The sequence below is a fragment of the Poeciliopsis prolifica genome, unplaced genomic scaffold (genome assembly GCF_027474105.1).
Source record: "Poeciliopsis prolifica strain line A6 unplaced genomic scaffold, Auburn_PproV2 SCAFFOLD070, whole genome shotgun sequence".
NCBI lineage: Eukaryota > Metazoa > Chordata > Actinopteri > Cyprinodontiformes > Poeciliidae > Poeciliopsis > Poeciliopsis prolifica.
This window is the reverse complement of record NW_026562445.1, coordinates 1,325,001-1,339,236: the sequence shown is the minus strand read 5'-3', so window position 1 is coordinate 1,339,236 and position 14,236 is coordinate 1,325,001. Positions and strand designations below refer to the sequence as shown.

Sequence of the window (14,236 nt, the reverse complement as noted above, 5' to 3'; positions counted from 1 at the left end):
GTTATGAATCAAACATTTTATTTAACCAGTGAATTCTCACTGATTGTAAAGAAACTTGTACGATCAATAATGAAGGTATTGGTAATCAAGTTAATGCATTTTAATAATTAATTAGGTGAAGTTTGTTGCTATTTGATAGAAACTCCAAAGTTTCAGTGTTTTAGTGAATAATTTGTGGCAGGTCAAAATGAGCCATGATTGGTTAATCCACTGATTGATTATCTGAATAATCGCATCATAACAATTTATCGTTTCAAGCCTGATACGTTTCACCACAGGTCAAAGGTCAATACTGCTGCATTTGGTCCATATAAATGCCAGATTATACAGGATTAGAGGTTATTTAAACTCAGGGTAGAGTGATGTATTTCATGAATGTATATTTCTTTGTGTTTTGATGGATCGTTTCTGCATTAAATCCCCTCGGCGCGCTGATGCATGCTGGTCGTGACACCTCTATGGGGACAACGGAGCAGAAAACCACAGGGTAAAAAAACGGAGCGATAAGGTCAGCCATGCAGCCACGAAGCGAACAACACTGATTTAACAACACGCCTCCATTTATTCAACTGGCTTCAGCCCAATTCTGCCACATTGTGAGCAAACCGCTGTGCCGTTTTCAGAACGAAGGTTACAAAAGCTTCGCTTCGCCTCCATTAGCATCTGGAGAGGCTGCGATTTTCACGCAGCGCGCCGTTAAAAACAGGGAAAAGCTGCTGAAATGGTCTGTGCACCTGTTCTGTGAAGGTGTTCAGACAGGCTGGGATACTTTAATCAACCATTATTACACACACACACACACACACACACACACACACACACACACACCACACACACACACACACACACACACACACACACACACACACACACACACACACACACCATGCAGCCTACAGAGGAAGGAGTGGTTCTGGAGAGAAACTGGCAGCAAAAGGAAGTGGAGTGGAACACCGAGGAGACAGACAGCGAGGGGAATTTGATTTATTCCCAAGCATGTGAGGGCGATGTTTGTGTTTGCTTCCAGAATGACGGGAGGAAGAAAAAGTCTTTCGCAGCCGAGAAGTTCCTCTTTCTGTGAGAAGGCACATCTGTAAGCTCTTGTTTGCTCTGTAATTTGCCTCGTAGATCATTTCACGGTGGTTGCAACTGAACGCGTTTGTGTTTTTGACCTCAGGCTCCTTTTAAAAATAAAACACAACCCAAGTGTTTTGTCCACAGACACACACACACGCACGCACGCACGCAGACACACACACACACACACACAGAAACTCTCAGTCATGCTGATGTGAGCTAGAAAGCATAATTTAAGGAAGGTAATTCAGCCACCAGGCTCGGTTCTCCTTCATGCTTTTTCTTTTGTTTTCTGTCGGTTTAAATAGTTTTTGTCGGCATGTCTAACATTTCTCAACTCAAAGTTCAAAGCTCAAGGTTCAAAGTTCAAAGTTCCCAGGTTCATCTCAAATATTTTGTTAAATATTTTGTGCAGAATGTGAAATTATGTAAAATGTTCGAGAAATTAAATCAAACCTTTAGTGTCAGAATTAAATCCTTCCTTTTTAATCTAATCTAAATTGATTTTGTATCAAACCCTTAGAGCAACCTGTTCCCCTCCTGGCCTGTGGGGGCGCTGCACCAAGAACAAGAAAACCTCTGAAGGCACAGAGAGCAACTTCCTTCTTCAGTGAATAGAAACTAAATAGAGGCGTCAGACTAAAGCGTTTCTCTTTAGTCTGTGGCTAAAGACTCCTGCTAACGCTAGGCTAACACGTTAGCTTTTGTTATTTTTACCCAGAATGCCCTGCGCTGTGGTCCAGTTCCTGCTTTTGCAGCGGCCTCTGATCCGCTTGGCGTTCACATATGCGCTCAAACCGAACCAGAGTTCACTTCAACCAAACCCACACGGAGGTTTGGAGGATCGGAGGTCAGAGGTCGATTAGCTTTCACACCTCACCCACCGAACTGGACTTTCCACGCAAACAGACTGGAGTTGGATTAAAGCGGACTGAGCAGAGCCGGTGTGAACGTCCCCTTGGTTCAGTCCGGATCAGACGACGTTCCGATGGGAACTTTTCTTTTATCAACCGATTTGGCGTAAAATGGAAAATGTCTGGAATCTGTCAATGGGAAACCTGGAGATTTTTCCGATTTAAAGAAATCGATCAAAGACAGAAAGTTTTCCAGTAACACGATGACCCCGGCATCTTCTTCTTGTGGTTTATTTGTTAATTAGTAAAGTTCCTGCCTTGACCTCTCGGACCATCTGCCTCTTCTGCCTCCAGTTCATTGGAAACCAGTTGATAAAATGCAGCAGTTCCCAGTTTGGCTGAGAGATTCCCAGAGAACGGAGGCCATAATGATGCAGCAAAACGCTGCTGGTGGAGTGGCTGCGTGAGATGAAGGTGGGGAAGAAGTGGATGATAGCACTGAGGGGCATCACTGTGGGCGGGGTGTTCATTTTCATTAGGCTTTATGGGCTGGAAAAACATTGTCATGCATACCAATTAGAGCTGGAACAGATGGTCCAGTGTGGTCGGATGTTTCGTCTCCTGCAGACGCTCGCGTGTGTTCGGCCCGGCAGAACCGACCCGGGCGACATCACCGGTTGAGTCAACAGGAGGGAAGAGTTCAGGCTGACAGCTGCTCCTCCGCTTCCTTCCCGTCTCCTTCCCTGCTTCCTTCCCGCTCTGCCCTCCGTCCCCGGCCGGCCCCTCCAGGGCCAAATTAAACCTTGATCAGTCTGTTCAACAGCCTCTCCACGGAGGCAGCCATATGCTGACATATGCTGACCGGGGGGGAGGGGAGAGGGTTCGCCTAATTATTCACATGCATGTGTGTGTGTGTGTGTGTGTGTGTGTGTGTGTGTGTGTGTGTGTGTTAGATCGGTGTCTCTGTGAGGTCCCCGATGCAAACACTGTCAAGTCAACACAAAGGTTTGAGTGATGTGGCTTTCCAGGGGCCAAACGTGAGATTTTCCACTGAATCTCGCTGCCAGTTTTCATTTTTTGGTTCAAGTTCGCTTCTTTTCCAGAAATGTATCCATGAGAGAGCAGAGAAAGCTTCTGCAGAAGCAAGCAGATGTTCACAGAACATACTAAATACCATTTCCTTGTAATAATGATTCAAATGAACAAGTGGCCTTCGATGCAAACGTGGAGATTTGAGCACAAGGAGCGATTCAATTAATTCAGCAGCCAGAAACAACAACCTCCTCCAAAACTCAATATTTCAGCACTTAAAATGTTTTGTAAATGAAAGATTTGAAGAGTTTTCCTTTATGGTGTCATAAAAGGTGCATTTTGAAAGCTAATATTCTGCTATAATGACACAAAAGGAAAGACAGAAAAAGGAGATTAATTAAAAAAATAATTAATTTGACCCAAGACCCGCCTTAAAGAGCAGAGGGTAATATCTTATAAACATGACATATTCAGAACTAATGACTTTATATATGAGGCTCATTTTCAGAAGCTCTTCAGTGTAAATATTTACAGATAAAACTAAAACCGATGGATGTTCTTCACTTGAACTTTGTTCTAAAACTTGAAAATGCAAATAAAACATCATAAACTTCCAAAAAGTTGATTTTGAGCGAAGTCGTTTTTGTGATTAAATCTGAACTAGTGGAGCCAGAAAAACCAATCAGTCCTGCAACCGTCGGTCTGTTTCCCTGAACTGGACGGTGTGAATGCAGCCTAAAACACACCGAGCCAAGAACCGCTACTGCAAACCTGCAGCTTGGTATGAAATGTAAGAACTGAGGGTCAAACCAGATCAACACTTTGGACCGGATTCATCCTCACAGCTGAGATCTTTGAATTCGATCAAACCTCTGAAAATGAGCCGTGTCTGTCTGGTTATCAGCGCCGTCAGGCTGGATTCTCTTGCCTCCAATCCAAACCAGAGATAATTGACTGTTATTGTATAACCAGTTGGACTCCATTGAGTTTTCTGGGATATTGTCTGAGGTTTTGTTGAGTACAAGCTTTCAGTGCTTTGAATCATGTTACTGCTGGAGAAGCTGCAGGTTGAGAAACAAACATTTCAAAAGCTCTGAAATAATCCCTGAACTATCGACATGGCTGGATCAGTGGAGGGCGAGTGAGAAACTATGTTTTCTTGTGCGTAAATTGAGCGAATCGGCCCTTTAACACCCTCCCAGCGGACGCAGTCCGACACTTCAAAGGCTCCTTTGTGCAACTTCTCGCCGGGCTTCGCACTCGGCAGCGGCGGAGGGGATTCAGGTGCGCCTCCCCGCCTCTCAGACGTTTTCATGAGCAAAACGCGGCGGCTGCGGCGTTAGCCACGGCTCAGTGGCTCTGAATGGGGAGGCGCTAACAGGCTAGCGCTTCCCATTGATCTTTGCTGCTCACTAATAGCAGACAGTGGAGACTCTGGCTCTCCAGGGCCATTAGGATGCATGAGTGGGAACCGTGCTAAATGGGACAATACACAGAGGTGTGTACAAGGGTAAATACACTCCAGTTCATTGGCGGAGACAGATCCAGCTGCTTACATTCCTCCAGCTAACCTTGGGATTGCATTACCCGGTGTTTGTCTCGCGTGCGTTGTGATATACGGATTAAGCGCAGCGTTACAGCGTGACTGATGCCGCCTTATTTAGGGGCGCCGTTACATTTCCAAGCCATTACTTCAGACCTGCAGGGACAAGGCGTAGATTTGAGTGTGACAGGACACACACAGATACGAACAGAGGAGTGTTTTGGTGCAGACCTCCATTCTGTGTCTTATCTCCTCAACAGTAAGAGGAGAAAAATGGAGCGGCCTGTCTGCTCTCCATCCCTCTAAATGTTTAATGAAGCATCCCTCTCTGTCTCCCTCCCTCCCGCTGCTGCCTCTCCAGCTCTCACCCATCATCTACTTCTGCTCCCTCCATCCCTGTTTGTCTATATCTCTCTTCCTGCAGGCAAACACACATCACAGCTGCATTGGTCCAGGATGAGATCTGAATGCTGACGAAGGTCCAGAAGCTTCAGATCCAGATATTTCCAGATGCAGAGTTTGTTTTGACTTAACTTTTGTCTTGAGGTTGGTCTGTTTGTCGGTCTTTGTTCGGATGAGACAGTCTGGTATGAACGATATCCTGCAGACTGGCACCACTTGCAGATCAGTCACATCTGGTGCTGTTCAGAAAGCAGGATTTGGCTTTTCAAGATAAAAGCTGCTGTTTCGTCTTAATCTAGAGTTCAGGTTGTCAAATTCTACCTACAAGTTCTTTGTCTTTATCTCTGACACCGAAAAACACAAAACAGAGCAAGAAAAGCTGCTGTTAGTGCTGATTAAAATGTTTTATTTCAGGGGATATTATTAACTTACTGCATTTTAACTGAAAATATACTGGCAAAGTCAGCAATATCTGTAATATTTTTTAAGCAAAGTAAGTAAAATTTGGAGTATAAAGTATGGAGGCAGGATTTAAGGTCTGGTTTTGGAGACAACTTGTTTAGGAAATCCTGACCTCTTGAACTTGGCGCGCACCAACATGGCTGACCTCTGATTGGTCCTCAACCGGAAAGAACTTCCTGCCTAAAGAATCCAAGATAAGAGCAACGAGAATGATGAAAACGATGCAGGTCATCCTGAGAGAAGAGCGGATGACCAGGAGCAGAACCTGGGAATCTGGGAGCGTCAACACGTCAACCAGTTCCTGAACCGTTTGGCGTTTCTGGTGAAGCGTCTCAGACACCTGGAAGCCTTTGAGTCAAACCACTGGAGCTTTTGATTCTCCAGAGGAGGAATGAGTCGCTTTGGTCCAGTCATCTACCATCACCACTGTTTGTTCCTAGTAAAACTTAATCAGATCCAGATGCCGAGCTAAAGGAAATGATACAAACAGAACCAGAACCTTGACTTTACAAATCAGCTTTAGGCTTAAAATACTGACATATCCTCCCTGCAGCTGAAAGCCCAGGCATATGAAGCATTACAGGCAAACTCATCTAAATTCATAACTCAGATTTCTCCCGAGTGACTTGACTAAATGTCTCAGGACACACATGGAGTAACTATGAATAAAAGCAATTCACTAAAACTAAAAAGCTCTATTTTTCTCTGATTGCTCAGATTCTGATTTAGTTAACTGCACAGAACATCCAACATGCAGAAAACTTTCCGCTGCACTGCTGGGAACATCGACACAAAAAGACAAACAGCCGTGTGTGTTGTTTCCACGAGAATGTGGGTGTGATGCGAGCGAGCGAGCGAACGAGCGAACGCACTCCTGACTCCCAGCCGCAGGACTTCAAATTATCCCCCAGCTCCTCCAAAGCACACTTCACAATTTCTGTCTGCTTTCCAAACTCATTACTTCAGTAGGGCAAATCAAACAGGGCGCATTAAACGGAGCTCCGACGTAAAGAGCGCACGGCGGAGACGAGCGCCTGTGTGTTAATTAGCAGCATCCTGCTCTAATTAATGGGCTCTGAAAAGCCCTGCTGGGTGAGGAGTGGAGGTCAGACACCTGAGCGGCCGCAGCGAGCCCAACGTCTTCCAGACTATCGGATTACACCACCTGATGCAAACACACACAAAGTTTCCAACATGGACGCTGTCAGAGCAATTAGAGTCCATGAATCATCAGCGGGGAGATGACGACCTCTGACCCCCACAGGAGAGTCAGATTTAATCTGGAGACTGAAACTTAGAGATTAAGAAAACAGCAGAAAATAAAAATATGGAGATATATTTTTTTTACAAAATTAATGATACTTGGAACAGAATCGATAGATTATTGAATCACATCCTTTTTCATTTTCATAAAATAATAACGTGATAATATTTTCAGAAAGTCTCGAGTGCGTTGAGGGCATTTCATTCCCCTCAGAGCGAAACCATTAAACTCATTCAGACTCATCTGGTCTTTCTGTCTTAAACCAAATGTTTTTATTCAAATTCACATTTAGGACTGAACTAAAATAATGTCTTCTGAATATGAAATGTCTGCTCATAACTAATATGAGTAATTAATATTTTACTATGATGCAAATAATGTCAGACTAAAAATATTACGACAGGATTTGTCAGTAGATTATAAAAAGATTTCTTGTTTTAAAATATTTTGTCCAAAAACTGATGAAAAATGAAAGATTTTCTCTTCCTCAATGGTAAAATGGTTTATTTTTCTTCTTTGTTCAAAATCAGATTGTAGGTCAATCATTAATAATCAATATTTAAAATCTTTCAATATTTATTAATAACCAAATGTAAGAAGGTATATAAATTAATGATGATTAGTATTAGTTTTCACCTTTTTTAGTGGGATCTTTACTGGTTAGGATCATTTTAAGTGTTACAAGAAATTCTAGATGTAAAGAAATGAAGTTTGCACAATACTTGGGGTCTCCATAGCAACCGTTCAGGTTCATAACAATGGCGGAAAACATGAAAAACCTTTCTCACCAAATTGACCCTGAAACAGTGAAAAGCTGCTGGTCTGCAGCTAACTAAAAGCTAACAGCTAACAACTAAAAGCTAACAGCTAACAACTAAAAGCTAACAGCTAACAACTAAAAGCTAACAGCTAACAACTAAAAGTTAGCTAAAAGCTAACAGCTAAAAGCTAACAACTAAAAGCTAACAGCTAACAACTAAAAGTTAACAGCTAACAGCTAACTGCTAACCCTCTAGAAATGACTTACAGGAAATCTGCAGCCAGTGAGGCTCTGAGAGGCTCTGAAGCTTCACTTCCTACTTCAGCAGAGTGAGAATCCGCGGCTTTTCTCCAGCGAACAAAGAGAGCATTCCCTCGCTAACAGATCGATACGCCGGATCCATTCTGGTTTGTTAAGAGTAATAGACATGGATTTGAGGAGTCGAGAGGGAGGCTAACAGCCGCTGATTTAGCCAGACGGCACCGGACCCATTTACTCCTGAGCTTCAGCTAATAGGGTTTCTGCCGCCGCCGAAGCGCTTTGTAGCGCCGTCGCAGCGCCGCATACGCCACAAGAAAAATTACCCCCATTATGTAATCTCTATAATGATTCCTACTGAGAAAGCAGAGGCTACAATGGCGGTACAGTAAATTATAATAAACACCATTACTCTTGACGGCTCCTTCTGAGTTGGAGCGTGTGTGTGTCGAGGAGGTGTGACGATGATGGAGTGTGTGTGCAGGAGTGAAATTAAACTGGGGCTCAGGTGAGGAGCGGAGCGGCGGGGAGGAAGCCCAACACCCTGAGGACGGCTGCACACGGAGAACAGAGGAGACCGGAGGAGAACGAAGGAGACCGGAGGAGAACGGAGGGAGCTGACAGCCAGCGGACGGATGAGGAGATGGATGGCATGTAATGATGAAACGGATGGAGGACGAGACAGGAGAGACGTGCGCATCAGAGGCCATTACTCATCTGCGACACGCACCCGGACTGAAAACACCACCCAAGGGTGCTGGAGGCGCGTCTGCCACCCACCGCATCTCTCTCTCTGTCTCCCCTTCATCCCAGCCTCCATCTGCTCCTTCTCCTGCTTTCCTTCTGATCAAACTGTGAAATTTGACTTTTTCTCTCAGATTTCTAACTGACGTTTCAATAAAGCATCAAAACGTCAGAATAAATGACCAGAAAACGATTGATCCTGACAGGCCTGCTTAAACGATTATGTTGGAGTTGAATTATGTAAAAACTGAAGTAACAGTGATTAAAACTTAGACTAAATCAGACTCTGATCCCTGAAGCATCACGTCAGTGACTGGTACTGCAGCCTGACCTGTGGACTCGCCGCGCGGCGCAGGAAACGCCGTCTGCATCTGGCTGAACGCAGCAGCGATGCTGCAGCTCCCATAATGAGCACCCAGGGGAAATGTTGCAGCGATCTCTTCACCAGGGTCTGAACAGACTTGTGCGATGCGTCTGACGCTCCCCGGAGGCCGCAGGCACTAAACAGCCATTTCCATAACAGAACGCTCTCATGATGGGCTCCGTCCCCAGGGTGTCAGCTACAAGCGCAGGGCAGGGGCGCCGCAGCACGCCATCAATGCAGCTGCTGAGTGACGTTTTCATGTCAAAGATCTTTAATTAGACAAACATCAGGCCATCACACCCGCAGTGATCGAATGTTTCTCCAGGGAAGGTTTGAGGTTTTAAAAGCCAGCAGCTAATTTACTGTTATTTCAGTTTCTGACGCAATAGCAGCGATCTGCATGAAACATGGGAGAAAGGTCCTATTCAAATCACCAAAACAAGCTGTTTCTGATTGAATAGACCATGAATTTTAGTCAGAAGGGAGCAGCTGTGAAGAAAAACCCATCATCTGTTCAACAGAGCAGACAGTCTGACTAACCAAGCAGCCGCTTTTTCTTCTACTTAAACTTTATGAAGAGCAGAAAAAAATCAGATTTTTTGGTGAATACTTGAGCCATACAAATGATCAGGTTATTGGTTTTGCCTTAGGAATAATTGATATTTCTAACAATCTAATACTGGCTGGTTAAAGTCCAGATGCATCCTGAAAGCAGCAGCAGAAGTGGAGCCAACAGACAGTTTTCCTTTAAATCTGCATGGAAACGGCTGGAATCAGCAACGTCTCTGTGGGTGAACTGGACAGGAGCAACAACCAGGAGTGGCTCCTTGCAGCTGTTTGAAATGAGTCTGCGTTCACTAAACATCTGCTTAACATCCTGCACACACACACACACACACACACACACACACACACACACACACACACACACACACACACACACACGTCTCCCAGTACAATGAGCCGATAGGCGGAGTGTGTGTCTCTGTGGAGGTTCAGATGCATCACGCCTAATCATGCTGCTAGCGCTGCATGCTAATCCTCTGCAGATGAAGACGCTAAGCTAGAGCGAGCTGACAGCCAAGCTAATGCTAACTGCAGTGTAACTGCTCCCCCCACTCACACACGCACACACACACGCACACACACACACACACACACACACACACACTGGGGTTAACAGGTCAACAAGGAAATGATGAGAGCACACAGGAGAGTGGATGTCTGTCTGTGCATGTGTGTGTAGGTGTGTGTGTGTGTGTGGGTATGTGTGTGTGTAGGTGTGTGGGTGTGGGTGTGTAGGTTTGTGTGTGTGTGTGTGTGTGGGTATGTGGGTGTGTAGGTGTGTGTGTGTGTGGTATGTGTGTGTGTAGGTTTGTGTGTGTGTGTGTGTTCATGAAGGGTTTTAATAATAACAAAAACAGTAAAGTACTAAAAATGAAACTCAGATGTTGGTAGCAGTACTTCAGCATCCTGTCACTCCAGAGGAAGAAAGAATTTGTTAAAAAGGCGAGAAATTGATTAAAACATTTAATATTCAGGTATTTTCCACATTAATTTGATTCCATATAAACTTTTACAAACTTCAAACAAAAAGTTTAATGTTTGTAAAGTTTACTCCAGTAAGAGTAAAGAAGCTTCAAAATAAAGTTACATAATAAAGTATGGAAAAGTAAAGCACAGCAAAGTAAAAATACTCCTAAAAGTTCATTTTTTACAAAATAAAATGAAAGTTTTTGGCTGAAACAATTTTTTTCTTTATTTACTGAAGTTAATCAGAAATTTTATTCAAGAGTCTTGATACTTTATACTTAATAAAAGCATTTCAATCCAAAATGTTACTACAGCAAATGAAACCAGTTCCTGTCCAGCTGTGACTAAAAGCTCATTGAGTGTGAAGACGACCTCTCGGGGTCGTGAGTTCGGCGGCTTGTTGTGATTGGTCGATGTTTACCTGCAGAGGTGAGCAGGACTAACAGCCACTTCATTAAAACTCAAACCCTCCTTTCACTGTGCAACGAGTTTAACACTGCTGAGCAAAACATCCCAGACACACCTACACACACACACACACACACACACACACGCACGCACGCACGCACGCACGCACACACACACACACACCCACACGCACGCACGCACACACACAGAGTGTGAAAGCTCCCAGGAGAACCACAAAGGGGCTATAATGTCTGCCAGTCAGTAAAGCACTTCCTCAGAGCTGCCTGCCAATCAGCAGCCAGAGCCGCACCACTCACCGTCAATCACTGCGCTCCGCCACACCTGGCGCCGACGGGCCCAGAAACACCTGGCGGCGCCCGCTGGCGGCGCCCGCCACCCGCCCGCCGGCAGCAGCGTCTAATTACAGCCGCCGCTGCCAGCGACGTTTCCTCCCCGCCGACCAAAACCTCAACTCAAACATCGGTTCCTCTGACACGTTTCATCCCTTAACGAGGCGCTGATATTCAGGACCGTTGTTTGTGTCACTCCTGGAGAAAATTTTGGTCCAAACAAAGTTTGACAACTTCAGCGATGAAACAGAACAGAGGAAAAACAAACCTAAGGATCAGTGGGGACTGAATGGAGGGAGAAACAAGCAGGGGAAGCTTTTAATGAGGAAGACACACATTTACAGACCACAGATCATCAGATGTTGGTGCTGGAAATAAATCAGAAATTGTCTTAATGTTGTTTTTTTCAAACTGATCAGTTAATTCACAAATCTCTGCTGAACTAGTCGAGAAAAGCAGAACTTTTCTTTAGTAACTGAAGAACAGAGCAAATCAAAGCCGAGTAAGACAGCAGAGAACGCTTCGCCTCATGGAGATGCTGTTTGTGAGCATAAAGTTACCTGACTAAAAGTAATTAGCTGAGTCAGCGTTGTTTTTTCCTGTGTTTGAGCCAAATGAAGTGGAGAATTAGCTCAATGTGAGTTTTTATGGCCAAGCAGCTTTTTATTTTGAAGAAAACTTCGTTTTCGCCTTGCTTCCTCTGAGCGGTTCTGTAAATGTGGTGAACTGTGTCCAGTTCTCGCTGCAAACAGTTGTCATGTCTTCAGTCCTTTCATTTCATCCCCACATGGAGTTCCAGCTGCTTTTTTTCTATTTGTAGAAAAATGAGTTTGAAAACCTAATTTCTTTCTGCAGCTGAAACTGAAATGACATCAACACTCAATCGATTTTATTTAGATTTTATTGATATCTCAGTCTTCATATCCTGCCCTGATTTGATTTGTAGAGCCTTCAGCAACACTACATGTGAAAAGCTCTGCTTATGTTGAATTTTTACAGTGTGTTTATGTAATCTACCTGCAGGTATAAATAAAGCAACTGGACCTTTGAATCTTCACTGTTTGAACTCGAACTGAACTCAGACTTTGATGGTGTAAAATGAACCTGCGTTTTGTTTCATGTTTTTTATTTTGGACATAAGAACATTATTTTTAGCTACAAGGCTGAACAGGCCTGAAAGGTAAGGCGTTGAAATGAAGATGTTGGCCTTTAAAGGCAGATGAAGCGGCGCTTTTCCAGGCAGCTCATCATAAGAGTTAAATATGAAGATCATTTTAAGCAACTGCTGCTCAAACACACTTTTTGGCATTTATTGACAATAATAACCTTTGTAGAGTTTCTGGTGTTGAAGTTTACAAGGTTTTGAACAGATTTTTTCCTCAGGTGGCATTTTCAGGTGACAATGCTGTACAACAGCTTAAAGGACACAATTAGTGCTAGCTTAGTGGTTACACAGAAATCAATGAGGCTGTCAGCGGAGGAATTTATCAGAAGAGATGCTGGATGTTCATATGTGACCCCAGTGAGAACAAAAAGAGACTTTGTGCTTTTATCAAAAGGGAAACTTTAGTGGGAATCTGTAAAACCGTCTCTGTTCTTGAGGACTCAGCCAGCCGGCAGCTCGCGCTGCTCCTGCCTCTAAATGACAGCGGTAACCCTCTTATATGAGCAGCCGCCGCTAAAAGCATGTCATTTTCTCCTGCTAATGTCAAGTGTGCCCAGATGAGAAGAGGCAGGGAGTTAATAGCACCGCGTTTCCTCCTCAGGCATCCACAGGGGGCTGCCGCCGCTTACCTGAACTAAACTTTCTGCTTGAACTCAACTGCTGCAAATACCAACTAATGACAGAGTGACCCGCTCTGACTGACGACCTAAAAGGCTGAGTGGTGACAAGCTGGGTGGGATCTGGACGCCGTGGAAGGATTTTTTCTAAAACTGTGAGAACCTCTGCTATGAACCTGGAGCTGTCCGTCTGCAGCTCCCACGCCTGTTTCACTAAGAATAGCCAGACCTTTAAATGACTTTCCCTGCTGATCTTTACATTAGCAGCCTGGTCAAACACCTGGAGAAATGTGTCAGCTGTGATTTCACAACTTAGACACATTTCACTGCAATCAGAGCAGATATTCTGGTTCTACTGCAGACAGAGAATAACCCACCTCTCTGAAGGGTTTGGCACTTAAAGTTAATAGACATGGAACAAAAGATAATGCATATTAAACGCTCCGGTTACGTCCAAACCTCAGACAGAAAGCTACAGTAAAAAACAGACAGTAAGTTATTAAATCAAAATATATTTATATCAGGGCTGCTGTAAGAGAATATTTCAGTCATGAAATAGAAAAGTGGGGAGATGTCTCTCTCTCTCTCTCTCTCTCCCCACTGCTGTGTTCTGACTATCTGTGCTACCTGTCAATCCATCCTACCTTGTGGCACATCGACGCTCCATCACAAACTGCTTATTAAGCAGATTCTTGTTTTGTTTCGTCTGTTTTATTTTGTAGAAGGTTACGGTAAACTTCATTTAATTTATGTCAAACCTTACTTTAACCTGCTCACTTCCTGGCTGAAGTTTCCATGACAGGCAGCTTGTGGACAAAAGGCTTCAGTTTGCTGTGGGTCTGATGAGCCGAACTTCCTCATCAGACCCACAGCTTCCTCATCAGACCCACAGCTTCCTCATCAGACCCACAGCTTCCTCATCAGACCCACAGCTTCCTCATCAGACCCACAGCTTCCTCATCAGACCCACAGCTTCCTCATCAGACCCACAGCTTCCTCATCAGACCCACAGCTTCCTCATCAGACCCACAGCTTCCTCATCAGACCCACAGCTTCCTCATCAGACCCACAGCTTCCTCATCAGACCCACAGGTTGATGGGCAGCACAGGTTGATGGGCAGCACAGGTTGATGGGCAGCACAGGTTGATGGGCAGCACAGATTGATGGGCAGCACAGGTTGATGGGCAGCACAGGTTGATGGGCAGCACAGGTTGATGGGCAGCACAGGTTGATGGGCAGCACAGGTTGATGGGCAGCACAGATTGATGGGCAGCACAGGTTGATGGGCAGCACAGATTGATGGGCAGCACAGATTGATGGGCAGCACAGGTTGATGGGCAGCACAGGTTGATGGGCAGCACAGATTGATGGGCAGCACAGATTGATGGGCAGCACAGGTTGA

At 44.6% G+C, this 14,236-nt stretch overlaps 1 protein-coding gene across 17 annotated transcripts in view; it reads right to left on the bottom strand.

The window, feature by feature from the left end:
- The window catches only part of celf2 (cugbp, Elav-like family member 2), a 207,809-nt gene that overhangs the window by 89,640 nt on the left and 103,933 nt on the right, over positions 1-14,236 (bottom strand). The gene's annotated exons all lie outside the window — the stretch shown is intronic.